Source organism: Strigops habroptila, chromosome 8, assembly GCF_004027225.2.
Source record: "Strigops habroptila isolate Jane chromosome 8, bStrHab1.2.pri, whole genome shotgun sequence".
NCBI lineage: Eukaryota > Metazoa > Chordata > Aves > Psittaciformes > Psittacidae > Strigops > Strigops habroptila.
This window is the reverse complement of record NC_044284.2, coordinates 6,837,173-6,856,297: the sequence shown is the minus strand read 5'-3', so window position 1 is coordinate 6,856,297 and position 19,125 is coordinate 6,837,173. Positions and strand designations below refer to the sequence as shown.

Here is a 19,125-nt window from a genome sequence, read left to right as displayed (position 1 = left end):
TGATGAGCTTACACAGACAACTCACCCTGCAGCCGGAACAGGGTCCCTCAATCTTATCTAGTCTTTCTTCACACCCACACTTTAACCTGTGAAACCTTACCTTTCCTTCAAGGGACCCCATCACTCCTTCCTGCAGAGAAATAAACCCCTTCCTGAAGCTGCGAAGGAAATCCCTAAGCATGTGAACTGAAAAGTATCACAATCCCACTCATGCATTACCAAAGCCTTCCCACAGTGACAGACTGAAAGAACACAGCATTTCTCTGTGAATCATTCCCCTTGACATCCTGGGGTCTGATTAATGCTGCTGGAATTATGGCCTCATTAATACTATCAAAGCATCATGGGCCACTAAAGTTAGTTCCACAAAGGTACCTTAAGCTGCAAAATTCAGTTTGGCAGCATCGCCTGTGGGCCAAGAGCTCTACTGATAATGCAGACCCTCACGGACTCCCAGTGATCATAGAACGGTTTGGGTTGGAAGGGACCTTAAAACTCATCCAGTTCCAACCCCCTACCACGGGCAGGGACACTTTCCACTGGAGCAGGTTGCTCCAAGCCCCTGTGTCCAACCTGGCCTTGAACACTGCCAGGGATGGGGCAGCCACAGCTTCTCTGGGCACCCTGTGCCAGCGCCTCAGCACCCTCACAGGGAAGAACTTCTGCCTAATGTCTAATCTCAATCTCCCCTCTGTCAGTTAAAGCCATTCCCCCTTGTCCTGTCACTATGGGCCCTTGTCCAAAGCCCCTCTCCAGGTTTCTTGTAGCCCCATTAGGCACTGGAGCTGCTCTAAGGTCTCCCTGGATCCTTCTCTTCTCCAGGCTGAACCAGCCCAGCTCTCTCAGCCTGGCTCCAGAGCAGAGCTGCTCCAGCCCTCGCAGCATCTCCATGGCCTCTTCTGGGCTCGCTCCAACAGCTCCACGTCCCTCTTGTGTTGTTGCCTCAGAGCTGGACACAGGACTGCAGGGAGGGGTCTCACCAGAGCGCAGCAGAGGGGGAGATTCCCCTCCCTTGACCTGCTGCTCACACTCTGGGAGTGCAGCCCAGGACACAGGTGGTTTCTGGGTTCAAGTGCACACTGATGGGTCATGGAGAGCTTCTCATCACCAAGTCCTTCTCCTCAGGACTGCTCCATCCAGCCTCTGCCCATCCTGTGTTTGTGCTTGGGATTGCCCTGACCCATGTGCAGGACCTTGCACTTAGCCTTGTTGAACTTCATGAGGTTTGCACAGTCCAATCTCTCCAGCCTGTCCAGGTCCTTCTGGATCCCATCCCTTCACTCCAACATGTCAACCACACCGCACAGCTTGGTGTTGTCAGCAAACTTGCTGAGGGTTTGTGATGGAGCAGCTGTCTGCAGACACAGAGCACTGCTGTATCTTACACTCCTTTTTCAACAGTAGGTAAGAATGTCATCATCAAGCTTTAGTTGAAATAAAAAAACTGAGCTGTACGCAAATTGCTCATCATTTGAGGACCTCACAGCCCCCGTGAGAAACATAAAAGACCAGATGCTGCTGCCACCTGCAATAGAATTACTCCACTGAAGGGCCATGGGCCAGGATCCCAACAGGATTTATTCTGAGTTTACACTGTTTTCACAAAAGATCAAAATCTGACTATAACATAGATCAGACTCAAATAATGCAAAACAAGATGTCCCTGGAGCACTAACAACTTCAAAGGGAGTTCCTGGTACAACGGCAGAGCTAAAATTGAAATTGTAACATTTATTTGCAGTAAATAGGCTTTTTCCCATCCAACACAGCAGATTTTTTCTATGAAAACATTGTGTCACACTGTTCACTACTACAAATGTTAACAGAGCGCCCTTCTTGAGCAATGTGCTGTTAGCATCCCAGGCTACAGAAGGGAAGCATGTGAGAAGTGTTTTTCCTGGGCGCTAGTGTTTTTGCTTGTAAGCATAGCTTGTAAATGCAGTGGTGTTCTTTGGTCACAGCTGTGTGATAAAAGTTCAGTGCTCTGCCATATCCCTTTCCTGCCCAGTAATTTTAATCTTTTATTTTTCACACCTCCCAAGCTGTCCTTAAAATGATTTGGCATAAAGTAAGTACTTTGCAGTTTGTTCTCTTTCGGCATCCTTGGTGCCACCTAATTTGGTTTCAGCTGTATTTCCTGGGGCTTCTCTGCTCCCTGTGTAATGGAGGAATGGATTGGAAAAATCGGTGTTTGTACAGCTGCCCTGACCATCCAGCAGGAGTTACTGTAACTACCAAAGAGAAATGGCTATCTTAATGCTAAGGCACAGCAAGCTTGTAATTAACATACCCATCTGAATTAATTACATCAAATCTAATAGAAGAGAAACCAGAGCTGGGTGCTGACTGCAGTGCAGAGCTACTTTTGTCTCTGCAGTTGTGCTCTCCTTACACAGCAACAGCAGCTGCCTCGCTCACAGCCTTGGGGGTCAGAGAAATGAAGAGCGCTCACCAGAAGAGGTGTAGGACATACTGCAGAGGGGCCAGCACAGGTTCTAGGAAGTCAGGCCTTAAGCATGTGGCTTTAATGCCACCAGGAGCTGTTGCAGGTCAACAAAGAATGAGCCCTCTCTTGTCATGACACAGTATGTAATATCCAAAATAGACAAAACAAGCACAAAGATACCTGCATCACCACTTCTCCCAACCTCCCAAGGCACTTCAGATCAGAACAGAGGGGTCTCCACGCTTCTGTGTTTAAATTTGGTAGAAAGCATCCTGGCTGGGCAGCAGCAGAAGGCAGTACCTCGGTGAGCTAATGTGGCTCCAGTCCCACAAGGCATCTGTTAGGAGTTTGTCTTTGAACCTGAGTTTTCTAGTAAAGAAGGGAATTGAAGGCCTACATCCGTGGAAAACACCAATATTCACTGGGATATCTTAGTGCAAAAAAGCTAGAATGAAAGTCCAACCTACATTTACATAATTCTGTTATTGCCTTTGTACTGTGCCATCTCAGCTTATAATTTCTCAGAAGAATTATTCAAACAAATTTATGCAAAACACTGGCACTATTTCAGAGAGGCTTGCTTTTGAAATACTTGAAGCATCACAACTTTAAAGTCCAATTTCTCATGGCCTGACACTATTTTGAGGAGCTACAAAAGAATGCAAAATCCATATAAATCTCCATCACTGGGCCCCTAGCCATCAGGCCAACACACTTGTGCACTTTTATTTAGGGTTTCTTTTTTTTGTAGGAAGAGGAAAAAAGTTACCATTGATGGTGAGAATCTTTACTCCCAAGAACAAATTAATTTTGACAGGGGAACAAAGCTCTACTAGTGTTAGTGAAAAAGGGTATAAATCGCTAGCAAATATTCTTTGGGGGACGCTCTGGGAGAGTGAGGAGTACACTTACATCAGGACAACTGTACGACACGCTTAGAGTCTGGGCAGTTGGGTCACTCTTTGTGTTACAAGAGTTATATCCTCACTCCCCTCCATGCCTGATTTTGCTTCATTTCACACGAGCCATCTGACTGACAACAGGAGCTGGATCTGTGTATGTACACAGCCACTTTGGAAGAAACCTTTGGGACTGTCCTAGTGATACAGTAAAATAGTCTCAGCTGACTGACATGTCCTTAGTTCTTCTGGTTACTTGCTGGGCCTGAAACTGGCAGGTCAAAATCATGACTAAGATTTGTTATCTCACCTGGATATTTTAGAAGCAATTTACTATTTAGCTCTAACGGTTAATGGAAGCTGCAAGTCTAAGAGATAACTGGAGATATCCAGTGTTAGTTTCCCATTTCAGCACTGGCTGAAAAAACATTAAGGATGACTGTGTATCTAATGTTTTAGGGAGCTGCCTGAAACACACTTCCATTTTTGTTAATGTGTGTGAGCTATGTAGGAGAATTTTCTGATGTTAATCAGGCTAGGGAAGGGAGACATACAACATGAATACCAGGAGGATGCCAGGCCACCACTGCGTCTTTGGTACAGTTTACATTTGGACCTTGATAGCTGCTTTCAGCAACTTGTTTTATCCATCCTAAGTGCTTTTTAAAGCCTCCAGCTACAGGGCCTTATCCCTTCAAAGTCCTTATCCTAACAACACTGCAATAAGCTAAGGAAAAGCTATTATCCCTGCATATGGCTGGGAAGCAGGTACAGGGTAATGAAGTGACTTGCTCAGTGACACAGAAAGCCTGTTGCAAAGCAGCCCAGGCCTCTTCATTTCCACCCCTCTGCTCCTCAATTCTTCAGCTACTGACTGCAAATCAAAGCTCGCAACCTGTTTCTAATAGCAGGAGTTATTTTCTACCCCTTGGACTTAAACAGTGAGAACCATACAGTTAAAGGTTACAGCATGAGGAATGCGAGAATTACATCAGACAGCTTTAGCTGGTATCAACTGGCAAAGCTCAGGGATGGAGGCAGTGCAAGCGCATCAAAGCAGCACAGGATTTGACTAATGATCCCTGTAAAAAGTGAAATGAGGGAGGCAGCTTTCTACAAGTCCCAGTTTAATTCCTCTTACCTCAAATCCTTTACCTGTTGTTTAAATAGAACGTAAAATTGAACTGCCTCTCTTTCTCTATTTTTTTTTTACTGGACAGGTACCATATTTATATAATAAATATTTACAGTTGTACCCAAACTTATGTATTATATTAAAGCCCCATCTGGGCTTCACTGCTTAAGCAGGGTTTGACAACCCGGTTTCAAAGGCATTAAAACCCCCAAACAACAACACCCCCTTATGCCCCCCCAAAAAAACCCCACTCCACAAAAAGAAGATTTAATGGTAAAAATATACATATATATAACACTTCCATAGCTCTGTACTGTTGAGATTTAACTCTAAAACAATTGTTAAAATTAGCTACAAATGCCAATTCATACACGACTTCAGTGACTACAGATGTCACTGAAGATCCTGAATCTAACAGTAACTGTAGAAACAAATCACTCTCACATTGTCCCTGATGCAGAAAGTGTTCATCTCTGAATTTAGATCATCCAAAAGCTTTGAGGCAGGGAGAATCTCTAAGGAAATAAAGAAGCTCTATAGCACTAGGGATTTGCTGTTAGTTTGCCAAGGGGGACTTTTACTAGTCATACTTAGGGTTTTCTGCTTTCTGGAGGCATTTGCTAGTTCCCAGTTTTCTGTTAACTGGATCCTACCACCTAGGATTTTATTTCTGCAATTTTTAGCCAACACTAGCAAAATAGCTTAACAATCAGTTTGGCTATATGCAGTTTGACACAGTCCTAACAAAATCCAGTCTAACCAAAGAGGGCAGACTAACATTCTGTGCTAGCCTATTTACATGCCATTTCTCTAAGAAATCCAGACTTGTGTGCTTAACTGTACAGACTTAACAATAGTACAGGCTTGCCAGTTGTGTGCAGACAATCATATTTCTGTTTGAGAATATATAGGTGTGTGTATCTAGAAATCAAAAGACATTAGTTATCCATCCCAACACCACCTACCCAAGTTTTTGCTTTTTCCATCGTGAGATGGGATAGTGTCAAATGGCAGGTCTTGTTACTCTTTCAAAACCACACGCTAATTCTGTCAGGAGAGGTTTGGAGAAAAGACGGTTTACTTCTAAGACCCCCATAAATAAGTGTCCTTCAGAATTAGGTTCTCAGTCTCTTTACAACTAGATAATCATGTTCTCTGCCTGTAAGATGAGTAGTCTTCAAAAGAAAACCCTGGTGAGAGAGCATGACCTACCTAGTTCCAAGATAGATTCACTCAGGTAATTTGCTTTTCAGTTCAGCTGCCCACTGATTGTATGTATTTCTAGCTGATCTTCCCTCCTTCAATTATTAGCCAGCTTACTTAACAGGCCAAGTTTATCCTTGGTTTCATTCTACTAGTCTTGCTTTCACATGGCAAAAAAAAAGGAAAAGCTGCTCTATGGGAGTAAAGAAAGTAATGATATAAAACTGGTTAGGGTGGAAAGTTCATTAGGTTATTAACACAGAGGTATCACTGCTGGGTTAGTAGTCGTTTAAATACCTGGGGGTGGCAGGATTTTCAGACCACGGAAAGATGTTTTCAGTTCTCTGAAATGTCACAGAGGGATCAGAATTAACTCCCAACAAGAGCAAACAGGCTTCCTTCCCTACCAGGAAGCCACCACTGCTCCAACAGAGATGATGTTCTTAACTGTGCTTTTTGGGATTCCATCTGAGCCCTTCAGGATGCAGTGAACACATTGCTATTGCCAATTAAATGCCTACAGACTTTACCTTAGAACAATTCCATTCTATGACTATCAATTTTAGAATGATTTCTCATGCTATTTGTAATAATTGGGTAGTAATGACTAATAGTGAATTGGTGGTGAGAAGAAAACCCCACATATAAAAAGAATTAGCACTTGAGATGTCTTCTTTTTGGGAAGAAAGTTCTGCTTTGAATACATTTCTGTTCCCAAATGTGATTTTCATGTGATTTTACCAGCAATATTCTACGAGGACTCCCTTATTACAAAATATTTACTCTGATCATCAGCCAAAGAATAATACCCTACATTTAATGCCCTAGGAACACATTTAATTAAATATTCCCACTAGTTTATTATGACTGCATTAACCATCTGGTGTGCTAAATACGCACAGAGAGGAAAAATAGAGGAATCTTAAGACATCATCTTTAATTTGATCATTGTTTGTTATGCTAGTAATGACTGACTGATGTATCTTCTCCAGTATCTTCCGTTCAAGCCAAATGAGTATTGCTTACAAGGCCCAATGCACCTGAATTCTAAATCAAGCCAATTAGTTCAGCCAAATGATTTTTGTGACAAACATAAGAATTTGCCAGAAAGAGTTGCATTATTTCCTTAATTCCTCTAAATTGTAGTTTTCACAATAACCAGTTGCAGGGACTGAGGTGGGATTTGTTAGTCAGAAACGGGCAGGATTCCTCTTCTGAAATATCAACAGCACAGATATTTTTAGATCCTTCTTTCCCCGTGCTGTCATATTTTGCAAAGACTGTGGCTTAAGATAAAGTCAACACAATACAGGGCTATTGATTCATGTGTTAACTACTTACCACACTTTGCAGAGTAGTCTATGGATTCAGTTAAAGAATGATTAAGGGTTAGATGACTTGGGGTGTTGGCATACACATTTTATATTCAGAAATTAAAAACTCTGAACTACACTACAGAAGGCAACCATCTAACATCTAACATCACCTGCACAAACTAACTCTACCATGTCTTCAGATCCCAGTTGACCAGTCTCATCTTCACATTTAACTGAGCAGAAGAAAGGTTTAACAAAAATGTACAGAACTAATGAAGCAAATAACCAAGTAGACAGTCTCTATTATAAACTCTCACCTATCTGATCCATTTAAAAGAGCTCAGTCTGCTACTTAAACTGCAGTTAGGAATTGTGGTGACCCAGACTGGAATAACCAAATCTGGGCTCTAACACACTGTGACACAGGTTTTGATTTTAACACCACAGCACTTGCCTCTCCAAAAGCAGTGGTAGTGCTGAGTGTTCCCCATCTCTTCCCAGAGGGGCAGAGCAGCAAATTAGGTGCCTCTGGGAACAGCTGCAAGAGGGGAGGAAGAGCCCCATATTACTGAGCACCCAACAGGGCTGGTTAGCCTATGGGGCAGCCCCAATGCACCTCGCTGCATGTAGGACCTCTGCTCACCTACTGCCAGCAAGGAACTGTCCTTGGAGCAGGAAGACTCCACTGCCCTGCTCAGATCAGCAGGGGACATTGCCCCTAGCAAACCTCTGCACTGGGCTAGCTACAGATCTGGGTAATCTCTGATGAAATGTCATCTATTTCTTCACAGCTAAAGGACTCCAAATAACAGGTTTCAGGCTCTTACAGTAATTTCTCTCCATTAGCTGAGAGAATACAAGCTGCTTTTTTTCATTAGTTTATTTTTTGACATTTCTCTATCTGTTAACCTCAAGTGTCCAGGTTATGATGTGAGCTGAACTGGCACAAAGATCAGTTCTGTGATTTGATTTTGTCACAAAATGGTTACTATTTCAAGCTAGTTGAATATAGATTAAATCTCAGCATAGGCTGCCAATTGGGAATAGAGTCAAAGGTGTAGGTAAATGAACATACTGTTACAAAAAAAAGACCAGAATTTTGTTTATAGAAAGTTTTTTATGCTCCATCAGTCACATGGAGGGGTGCGCTGGCAGCAGTCTTTCTCCAGTTACTACAGCCCTGCCTTGCACACTGAGTTACCTTACACACCTGGAAAAATAACACAAAGACCATCCATCAGAGGAAGAGTTGCATTTTTCTCGCTAGCAAACTTACAGCAATTTTAGTTTATAAATAGGAGAGTGCTTTTACTGGGCTTAAAAACAATAACAACAGAGAGATTCAGTAATCAAATCCTGGAATCCTGGACAACACAAAGACTATTTCTTGTGCTAAATTACTGATCTGAAATTAGAGAAAGAGAAACCTGATTGCAAGGTGAAACAATGCTGGATTAAAGCAGAAAGTATACCAGGCTGTGGGAGAAAAGCAGCCTAACACAACAAAGCTTCACTCAGTGCCTTAGTGAGATACATCTGAAACAACTCAAGAATAAAGCAATAAATATACTGAAAATGCAGTCAGAATCATGGCTGTCATTTTCCTCTCCATCTTGAAAGAAAAAGAAGAGACACAGTTTGTTACGGAAACTATGGGGGAAAGATAAAAATACCAAAAATGTTGCTAGAGAAATGTTTCAAAAATTCAGGACTCTGAAGCTAGAGTACATTTGATGTTAAACATCTTGGTGTACCAGACAGTCCAGATTACAGACCTCTATTTTCAACCTCCAGAGCAATCACTGAGGACACAGTCCAGTGGAAATGGTCAGCTTTAGGCAAAGTCTCAAGTCCTGTTTCTGACCAGAAGCTAATGTACTTGAAATTCAGGCTGACGTGGTATGTTATGGTCAGACTTCACTTATATTTCTCACGCAGAGAAGTAAGAGCATCCACTATTTCTAACTCTCTGTGTAGGCTTCCAGGATCATGGGCTATACCCAGAGGAGTAAACAGGCAGCAGCTGGGCAGGGAGTGGGAGGGAAGGACCAGGGCAGAGTCTGACTCACTGACTCATGTACTGGTGCAGAAGGAACTGCTGTAATTTGTTGCTGGTGGCAGTCAGTTAAAAGTTAACTCTGATACAGAGGAGCAAGGAAGACTTTCAAAGGAATTAGAAGATTGATACGTGTTCCCTGGTTTTAAGTAATATTTTTTTGGACCAAGGATGTTTTCTGTGTCTGTCTTTTGAGAGACCTGAATTAAAACCTAGGAGGCTTGGGGGCTCTGCATTTGCCTCTAAAATACTTCCCAGCATTCTAGTTGCACTTTAGAAAGAAATATACTATTAACATGGGGTTTGGGTTTGTTTTTTTCTTAATTAAAAAAGCCCCAGCAACAACAAAACAGCTGTTCTTGTAGCTTTGCTATATACATCTATTCGGTGGCAATTTCATCACAACTGAACATTATAGGGTAATTACCATCCTTACTTATATTAAAGCCTAATTATCTGGAGGCTTATTAAGCTTAAATCTTCTCTACTTGGCCAAGAGAACTACAGTGAACATTTTATCGCACCTATTCATTACTTAAACAGCAGTCACATGGTATGTGCAAGTGTTAACAGAGAATAGCAAAAGTAACTGTACACAAAGCCAAACTTGGATCCTTAATTCTCACAACTGTCATGTTCAGTTCTTGCAGCACTTCTATGAAACACAGCTACCATTTGCAAATGACCATGTCCTTATCACAGGTGCTCCACCTTCCCACAGTGTTATGATTCATACACAATGTATTTTCTCCTCCCTAGTTTCAACATCCATCAATTACTGAATCAAATTCCATTTAACGAATCAAAGATATTGAGCAATAAAGGGGAAGTGCTCATTTCAAACTCTCATTGAATGGAAAAAAAACCCTAAAAAATAAAAAAACTCCAGAACATCTTCAATACAACAAAACCGAGGTTTTAAAGACCCCTACTGTGATTTCAGAATCTTAGAGACATACTCTGTGGATCAATGCTGAGGCTGAGATATGGCCTCTGATTTTCTAATTTAGTTTAGGAATTTAAATCAACGTTGTGCACACTTGTACATTCACAAATTGCTACAGTCCAGACACTGAACTTTGCTTCCCTCCCACCCAACATAAATCCATAAACTTCTACTAATTCCGTAAATATCAGTTTATTTTGGTTCTTTTAGTCTTGTTACACTCAAGAGACTACCTTTTGCTATTTGTAAAATGCCTAGACACTTTGCTGTAAATCTTGTTGTGAGTTGCATCATTATCAGCAGCCCTTGGGGTTCTCTAGATAAATGGAAACACTCTCCATGTCTGCTGAGTGAATATTGCTATTTTGCTTAGCATTCATCTGAAACATGGAAGTTAATTATACATCAGAGCTAACCACTTGTTGCTCTTCTCCTTTTTGAAAACAAAGAAAAGTCATTAGGATTGAGGAGAAATATTTGAGATTTAAAGCTGTTAAAAGTCAAAGACTTAATAAAAATTTGAACTGTCCGTGTGTTATTCTAGTGAGAAGAAATTGCTGAGAATCATAGTTGGGACGAAGTAATCTATTTACAATCAACCATAAAGGCCTGTTAATATTAACAGAGAAGAAGTCAGATCACTGAAGCATTCCCATAGCTAACATTTCCTGCCCTCAAAGCTAGTCTTCAGTCTCTCAGTCTTTCCATCTGTGCTACATCCCTTGAAGGACAAAGTATTACCTCCTGCTATTAGGACTGGGATACAGATACATGCTTCATTTTAGAAGCAGATGTTATTCATGCAGTTTGTTTCTATTAAAAAGCTAAGTAACTTCCTACAGCTATCCCAGCTAAATACTGGGAATTAAATCCACCTATCCACAAGAAATTCAGCTTACCTATGGCAAGATTCAGTGCACTGATAGAGCTGGGTTTTTTGTTGTTTTTTTTTTAATTATTATTCCTCTTTGGCTCCTGCATCCTCTTTTATTTGAGTCATCATGCTGGTGCCAGTGCTATAATGCAGGCCTGGCACAACAGGTTGCAGACGTACAGTTCTTCAAAAACTATTGGGAACCTGGTGTATGGCGTACGAGAGCATGATGACGCACCAAACAGAGGAAGAAATGTGCAGGGCTGTAACCAGTTCCCTAGGTAACAAAGAGATACTATTAAAAGAGAAAGTGGTACCAGGGTGATAAATAAATAAATGCATACAATAAAGGCCCACAGCATGACTAACTTTCCTAGATACTGCAGAGAATAGCAAGGGGCAGAACATGTAAATTCATATACCTTGTATCTGTGAGGAAACAGAAAAATTCCTCACCAATTACAAGGTCAAATAATACCCTCAATTCACAAGTTCCTTTTAAGCAGCCAGGAACACTCTGCCTCCCAGCCCTTTTCCTTTTACCTCACCACTACTTTCCCAACTCTTTTTCACATTACAAACAGCTACTAAGCAACAGGAGATTTGCAGAGAGTGAGTCATTCTCATCTGGCTGATAGGCTGAGTGCAGGATGGAGATTAGTGACCTGACAATGCACAGCCCCAGAATCACTGCACTTCTAGATAACTAACATGCTCACTGAACACAGCAGAACTTCATAAATTATAAGTGCTTTAAAAGGATACAGTTATAAGTCATGCCTTATTCTTACAGACAGATGTGTTAGCCTAGAAAGAAGACTGCTATGTTAGATGCACAGTTGACCATGGCATTAAACGTTTCTTACCAAGGAGGTATTCCCTGAATACCTTATTAGCCATTAATAATTCATTAGCCAATAATGAAATTAGATTTTATTTAGATAGCAGTATGAAATCCTTAGCCTTTGGACTGATTGTAAAAATTTTGAGAACTAAGAAAAAGGGATGTAGGGCATAACCACACATGGTCTGTCAGTTCCCACTATAAGCAACAGATTTTTACATAACTGGGAGACATGCTTTTGACTGAGGTTTTACTTTTTATTTTCCTAACAGAATAATGCAAAATGGAAAAGTTACCTGGAAAAGGCCTCAGGAGTTCATCTTGACCATTCCCTTATCTCCAGGCAGGACTGACTTCTACTCAGATCTGAAACAGGTTTGTCTGCCTCAGCCTTGTCTGGCTTTTCCCCCAACAATATTCGTACCAGACATTTTGATGGTTCATTTAGCACTTTTAACTCAAGCAAAGCTCCTAGGGCACCAGACAGAGCCATTAATCCCTGCAAGTATGCTTTGCACTCTTTAGTCTTAGGGCCCCTAAGAGGGGACTGGCCAAACTTTGTCTGTAGTATTGGTCCCTCAATCATGAATCAGCTGAGGGACTAGAATATCTACAAAAGAAAGAGCTGTGAATATGAAGAGTCCTGGAGCCATGAAAACCTTAGCATCAAGCTCTTTATTTTATCCATGAAGTCCTAGAGTGGCTGAACATCTACAGAGCAATTCAGTACAGGAACAGAAGTAATTTTCCTTGCTAAGTTTGGTAGAAATCACACTGACTCTGCAGGAAGCATCTACAGAATCTTTTGCAAAGTATATTTTAACCTATGAAGGGAACTATTCAGATCAAAGCAGAGTTCTCTCATTGCTTGTTCTCTTTAAAACCAGGCTGATTCAGAATTGGCTAACTTCCTAAAAAAATTTAATAATATACTTAGAAAAATGTTAAAATTTGCAGTACCTGCTGTCTGTGACTATTTAAATGAGTTAAGTGAGACAAATATTATCAGAAAGATTAAATGCATTGTTATTGGCAAAACAGATTTTGAATCCAGTGTTCAAACTGAGGAGAAAATGACAGAATTAATCCAGCCTAAATGAAGAGACCACATTTCATTTTTTCCATCAGATTTCCAGTAAAAACAACTAACAGCTTGTGAGTAATCCACTGAATAGCAATTCTCAGAGATGACTTTCAAATGCCTTTTTGAAAAAAATGGTTAGATGCTCAGACTTCTGATAGGGAATTGCAAATTGAAAAGTCAAAGACATAATAAACTGTGAAGTATTGATTCACTTGAAAATCATAAAAGTTACTAGTGCAAGACATCGTTATGCAGGCTATTTAAAACTAATTCCACATATAGGTATGCATGAAAATATGTGTGTGTATCTCAAAACCTCGAAACCAGTGACCATCAGATCTCAGGGAGAAGGTGCTAGACATTAGATTACCGTGCAGTCTAGCTAACAAAAACATAATGGCCTAAGATTAGTGGGTGATCAATTCAAATGGTTAAATGAAGGCTAGATTGCAAATAAAAAACCTGAACATCAACAAACCAAGGTTTGATGTGATTCAAACAAACATATAATGGCTTAAAAAAAAGTGAACTGTGAAATAATAGATCTACACAACACAAGAAGTCAGAATTTAATGGTGTTTTGGCCTTAGTCTATGTACCAAGCTGCAGTTCATTTGAAACTAAAAAAATAAAAAAAACACCAAAAAAGCCCAACATCTATTTGAATTAATTCCAATTTTTATCAACAACTGCCAAATCAAATTTAGGATAACATATATGTTCAGTGCTCTTCTCACCACACTGCTACATCCAAGTTATCCAAGTAAATGAAACTTAATCTGTAACTTGCAGAAAAAGCCAACTTTGTTGACAATCTCATCTTCTGGGGAGTTGCTAATTTTAAAGGTTTTCTTTCTATTTATTGTGCTCATATACTCTCAATATAAAGTCACTAAACTGTAACAGAGATTCTTAAGTCTTTCACGAGTCAAATGAACAGCATACTGTTTCCAGTAATGAACCATTCATTATCACCATCTCACCAACACTCATCCAACCAAGCATAGTTAAAGCAAGTTTATTTTTAAAAGATAGTTTAAATTTCTTTTTCAAGGGAGCACCTGTCTAGTTTTTGACTCCACTCTTGCATCCTGCTATAATTTTTCTGTGGAGCTGTACCAAACTCAGAGTTTCTCTCCAGTAAGTTTCCTGCAGGACCTCAAAAACATCAAAACACCTGAGTTAATGCATAGTACTCCAACTTTGTAAAAATAAATGCAAGTTCTTACTAGTTGTAACAATTGTGTTGCATTCACGTGATTACCAGCAACCATCATATGTAATGCACCATCTGTGCATATGTGAATTAATACCAATACTTCTGCAAGGAGCTTGAACCTAGCAGAGGAGAACAGCTTGTAACTAGTTATTGATACCTTGAGACCACATAACTATGTTTTATGGCAACATTCCAGAGAACCTGCTGCATACTTCTATATACAATCTTTCTAAATGATACTGCAACAATAAAGAACCGTCCAACATTCTTTAATAAGTATTTTTTCTTATTAAGATTTTAACTAACATTTAATGAGATTTTCAACTAAGCCTTCAAGCTTGCACATGCAGTTTTACATCTGGAACTAATTAGAGACATTATTTACCTGTCTACCTGATGGCATGTGCAGGTAGTTCAGAAATTTCTCTTGAATTCAGTAAGATTACTCTCCCACCATCTTAAAGGACAAGTGGCCAATCTGACACAGGTATTTTACTTGTGAGAAATGCCTTGATGAATTGCATTTAATCTGAAGAGCCTCCTAATCATGTAAATTCAGAGCATTCTGTCAAGCAACTACGCCTGAATCACACATATTTGGTTTAACTCAGACTGAAAAAGCTGACAGTGATTGCAGCTCTTTCATCATCTTAAGTAAGCAATTACAGTAAAAATATTACTGTCACAACTCCACAATATATCTGGCAATGTCCAAGGGGCTTTTAATAGTAGGATATAGCTCTATCTTACCATTTTAGATGCCCTGTGGTGCAATTGGAGACAATTGTCAATGTCCCAAAGGAAAGAACATTTTTGCTTGATTCAGTTATAAGAAGCAGTAAATAAAAGTAGATATTAAACTATTCTGACTGTATCCATTAAATAGGGACACTTTCCAGAATGCCTAATGATAAATGAGTGCACTGAGTCGAATAAAAGAAAGAAGAGGCAAGTCTGAGTCTGCTAATTCTTGCTTTCATTGACTTATCAGTTACTATTTTGAAGATATGTATTGGACTCAAAACTTTCCCTGTGGTACACACCACACAATGAAACAGATTTCAGTAAAGATGCCAAAAGCAGTGTGTTACTAATGGCTTGCTTTGTTTTTATCATTTGTATATTAGTTTGCTTGGAAACAAAATATATCAAAGCAGGACAAATATTCAATCCACTGGCTTCTTAATTTATAGACCAAACACTCATGGTATATTATCCTACTTCTCCACTTTGTATGTAATTTCTGCCTTTTCTGTGGTTAGGGTCCCCAGTGAAGTTTTAATGACACCAAGACTAGGTCTTATCCCTTCTACTGGTCTAAAACATCAGCAATATTCAGAAATACTCCATTATTCCTTGTTATATGATGTCATTCATTAAAAAGCAACTTTTGCAGACTGTATTACGAAGTGTTCCATGAGGAACCAAACCAATAAAGCCTGGTTTCAGATCCTAAATTGCTCCATCACCAAAATACCTGCAGCTTACCTCCCTTACCAACTTCCAAGACTTGCTACCTTGTAATTCTTCCAGCTCCTTCCACATCCACCAACTCTTCTCCACCCTTTTGCCTTCTAGTGAGCATTAGAACATTTGCTGGTGTGGTGAGGTCAGGACCATCCTTGCATACAGCCAACCACAGTAACCAATAGCTCCTGAGCTTCTCTTACGACTTTTCCTCAGCTGGCAACAATAATTTGAGCCTCATCTCTACCTAGCCACTGATTTCCCAACAGCTTGTAGGAGTTTGTATTTATGAGGTCTTTAGCACTCTATCAAGTTTAGCAGATCAGCAATCACACAAACTGTGTGTCCTTGGAAAGGCAGGCCAAAGCCAACATCATTTAAAAGCCTTGCATGTAGACACCTTTTTAGCCTCTGCTTTTGCTGCTGTTACTCAAACATTTGTTATGCCTCAGTCATACCAGTGGTTCTCCAGTAGATGAAGACACTTCATTTTATACAGAAGTGGTATAACAAAGGAGCAGCTATCATTCAGCTTTCAAAACATGTTGCTGCTTTTCTTTTCTTCTGCATTCAGTCACTCACCTGCCCTGAATGAAATAAGAACATGTAAACGTGGGATGATTTGAAAGTACAAATAAAAGCATCTACCACAAATATTTGTACTGATTTGAGTTCAGAATATTTAATTTTTTTTTTATTTTTTTTTCCCCCTGAAAATCCACATGCATGGCTGATGAATAAGAAGATGTAGTCCAAACACAGTCCCATTAAGAAAAATCCTACTGGAAGAGTGCGATAGAGCAGTTCAATTCTAAATACTCAGAGTACTTTGAATCTTCTTATAAAAGTCACTTCCAACAGGCTTCTGTTTCCACCACAAGCTCACATTGCCCAAGAGTAGTTGAAGAATGTTTTATTGTACTTGCCCACATTACTTATTACTGTTCTTATGTGATCAGTTTGATGATAGATTTTTTTCCTATCATCTCTTTCAAAAGTTTACACATGTGGGTACACCAAGACATGTACGTACACCAATTGATAAATGGAATCTATATTTAGTTTCTGTAACTTCCCATTTAACAAGCCACCAGTAACTTTCTGTCTCCCAAACTTGTGCATATCATTCACTATTCTACTTCCTTCCTTTTGTTTTAAAAATCTTTCAAGCATTTTAAAAACCCTAGGAAAAAAGTGGATAGCTCATATACAATAGATCTTTAGCTGACAAGAAAAGGTTGTGGCTTCAGCTACTTCACTTCATAGCAGCTGAAGGTCTGCCTCAGAATTTATACAGCAAACCTACCAATCTTCAAGCACTATTCTGAAGAGCTTTGTAATTTCTTAAGCCAGAGTAATTGGTGTGAGAAAAAATGAAGCTGACAGAATAGAAAGAAATTGGGGAGAGAAAAGGAACCCTGAGGAATAAATTACTTGTAACATCATTTCTCCAGTTTCATCCCACACAGACTCTCCAGTGGAAAACAAAGAGGGAGAACTAGTTATGCTTCATTGCATTATTATCTACAGATCTACAGACCCAAAAATCATCATTTCTGTAGGACAGTTCAAAGTTAACCCAGCCACAGGTCCACACTGACAGCTGCACAACAGACTTCCCAGCAAGGCAAACGTGGAAGCTACAGATGGATAGTTGTACTACCTGCTATGTGCTGTGCAGTGAGATCTGGGCTCTTTAATTAAGAAACCTAACCATAACTGAAATAAAAAGCTTCTGGAGGTAGACCTGTACAGAAAATCTGTAGTAGAAAAAGCCTACATAGATATTTCAGAGCTTCTAATTGGGTGAAAGACTCATAACAGCTCACACACTCCTTTCACGACAGGTTAAGAGGTTTATAAATAGTAAATTAGTTAAAAAAATCAATTCAAGATTTCCTTTAGATTTTCCCTGTTACTGCCTGCTGGAGACCATTCCCTAAACTGAACAAATCTTTCTGAATTCTTTATTATAAAGAGTATTGGCTATGAAATCTAACTCTTATTCAGCACTTGAGTACTTTACACACTGTATTTCTCCTGTTGCATTCATGATACAGACAGCCTAGATTTATTTGATGAACCCAAGGTTCATTTACTGTGAGGGGCAAACCCTGATCCTCAGGCTTGACTGATATTTTTGTAACTTGTGAATCTCTAGCCAAAACCTCTTAAGATCAAGAGAGTAAATGTGCTTCTTCAATAGCTAGTGCAGGATGAGCTGTCCTTTACAGTGAGTTTCCTAGGATTGCTTCTGTTTGTTATCTTTCCAAGTATTTAAATCCCATCCAATAGGATGCACAAGGAGACACCTTGATTCACAGCATCTGTAATGCAGATAAGTCTCTCGCTTGTTTGTTAGTTTATAGGGACAGGGAGCATCTCTTGCAATATTTGTACATGACCAAGTAGAGCAGAGACTCTGAATTCTCCTGTAACATCAAACACTAACAGCTTTAATGTGGATCTGTTGTTCCTTTCAAGAAAATATGGAAATTAAAGGAACACCCAAAGCTCTGTCTCAGCCACAGTAATCCTGTGAAAGCAGTGACTCACCTTGTAATGGCTTTCCATAAATTAGGCAGCTAAAAATGGGTAGGAAGCGTGAAACCATTAACACTTCCTGTAGTGTAAATTCTCTCACTGCATGTGAAGAAAATCCATGACAGTAAAAATAAGAGAGATGAAGGTGTCAGCACCCGTCATGTTTAGATATGTTGTTAATAATTCAAATCTTCATCCTTTGGAGCGTATGGTTTTAGAATGAATCACTCTCTATTTCCTTTTTCAAATGAAAACTGAGGTTTGTTGCTCACTAATTCCATATGTTTTCTTCCAAGCTATTAAAAAGAGAAGAAATTGGTATGGCTAATTGCCTGTGTTGCCAGCATCACAGAATCATAGAATGGTTTGGGTTGGAAAGGACCTTAAGATCATCCAGTTCCAACCCCTTGCCACAGGGCAGGGATGTCTCACACTAGACCATGTCACCCAAGGCTCTGTCCAACCTGGCCTTGAACACCGCCAGGGATCGAGCATTTACCACTTCCTTGGGCAACCTGAGCCAGTGCCTCACCACCCTCACAGTAAAGAACTTCTTCCTTATATCTAACCTGAACTTCCCCTGTTTAAGTTTGAATCCATTGCCCCTCATCCTACAGTCCCTGATGAAAAGTCCCTCTCCAGCATGCTTGTAGACCCCTTCAGGTATTGGAAGACTGCTATGAGGTCTCATAGTAGTACCATACTGTAGCAACCTTTTGTATGTTATTGTCTTCTATACTTCAGCACTGAAATTGAAATGACTGGTGGTAAAATCGACAATATACAAAAGAAAAGCTATACATAGCTTTGGAAACAGAAAGAGATGGAAGAGGAGGAGACACTGCACTTGTATTCCCATGGATGGTCTTTGGGAGTAGCACTCCCTTCTACTCCTGAGAGCAGATTGGTTGTACTGGCCCTGGCAGGAACATTACGTGCCAAAAGGGCACCACTGTGATTACTGCTTTGTAGAAGTGGAACATGATCAAATAAAGGTTGAAAACTGAAATTTTAGGATCAGTATCTAAACTTGGCTGCTGAACTAGGATGGGTAGTAACAAAAGGAAAAAAGAAAAAGACAAAAAAAAAGCG

General features: G+C 40.0%; 1 protein-coding gene across 1 annotated transcript in view; it reads right to left on the bottom strand.

Annotated features, from left to right (window-relative positions):
• LOC115611773 (vesicle-associated membrane protein 2-like) overlaps positions 1-19,125 on the bottom strand; it is a 51,077-nt gene that overhangs the window by 16,487 nt on the left and 15,465 nt on the right. The window lies entirely within an intron of this gene.